At 32.9% G+C, this 1,254-nt stretch overlaps 1 non-coding gene across 1 annotated transcript; it reads right to left on the reverse strand.

Annotated features, from left to right (window-relative positions):
• Window positions 1-392: 392 nt before the first annotated feature.
• On the reverse strand, window positions 393-553 carry LOC114632299. Its single transcript, XR_003713064.1, has one exon. It is a non-coding gene; the product is annotated as a U1 spliceosomal RNA (small nuclear RNA).
• Between the last annotated feature and the right edge of the window lie 701 nt (window positions 554-1,254).

Below are 1,254 nucleotides of genomic sequence, written 5' to 3' on the forward strand. Positions count from 1 at the left end.
ACTATTAACTATTAAATGTTAGTTCAGTTAGCTCATTTAATTATAAAATATATAACTATAGTTTAAAGTGAATAGACAGGAACTGACTTGGCAGTGTCCAACTAAATATAGACTGAGTTGAAAACAAGACAAAAATCTAGACATTACCTACAGACATGCTACGACCTCAACTCTGCTGGCTACATGATCCAGTGTCTATTACTCTGTACGGTTACTGATCAGATATTCTGGTGGGTGCTTATCCTACACATGAGATGCAAACAAATAAAATGGGGACTCCAGTTCAATCTTGAAATAACAGACTTTCTTACTAGTACTTTGACTACAGCTGTCAAGTCTGGAGTGAATTTAATATAGTTTGTTATTGGGCTGACTGAATTCTTTTTTTTCCCAGGGGAGAGCGCAATGCAGTCCCCACTACCACAAATTATGCAGTCGATTTTCCCGCATTGGGGAAATCACAGGGGTCAGCACATCCACAGTGCAATGGATAAGCTTCGCCCTGGGAGAACCACCTTCGTGATCATTGGTATATCCCCTGCCAGGTAAGTATGACTGAATTCTTAAGAGTATAAACTTTTTGGTATTTTCAATGTTAGACATTTATAGCTCTTATTCATTGTGTTTTTGATTAAGCTATACCAAGAAGAAAATACTACCTTGTTTAAATTTTCTTATATCTTGATTTATAAATGAGATTAATAGAAGCTACTTGAACATATATTTTCTTGGTATTACTAAAATAATTTAGGGGATTTAAGTTTTCATTATGAATCATATGATGCCAATTAAAATTTGAAAATGAATGTAACAGAATACAATTCATTATTTAGGAAAAAAATTATTGCTTATGGGCTAGAGAGCTGGATCAGCAGTTAAGACCATTTGTTCCTCTTGTAGAAGACCTGGGATTGGTTCCTAGCACCCACAATGTAATTTACAACAATCTGCATTTCTAGTTTGAGGAAACATAACTCCCTCTTCTCACCTACATGGACCCTAGGCATGCACATGGTAAACAAATGTACACATTGACAAAATATTCACATATATAAAGTAAAATAAATAAATAAATAATCTAGAAAAGATTGCCTAAATCAATGGTAATATCAGCAATTTATATAGATTAGTTTTATCTAATAAGAAAACAAATTGCAAAATTTATTGACATAAAAAAGAGCCTTTTTACTGTATGAAAAATTGTGTAGAATGTTTCAAAATATCAGAGTAAACTTTTAAGTTTTTGTAACAGTG

The sequence above is a fragment of the Grammomys surdaster genome, unplaced genomic scaffold, assembly GCF_004785775.1.
Source record: "Grammomys surdaster isolate TR1022 unplaced genomic scaffold, NIH_TR_1.0 372, whole genome shotgun sequence".
Taxonomy (NCBI): domain Eukaryota; kingdom Metazoa; phylum Chordata; class Mammalia; order Rodentia; family Muridae; genus Grammomys; species Grammomys surdaster.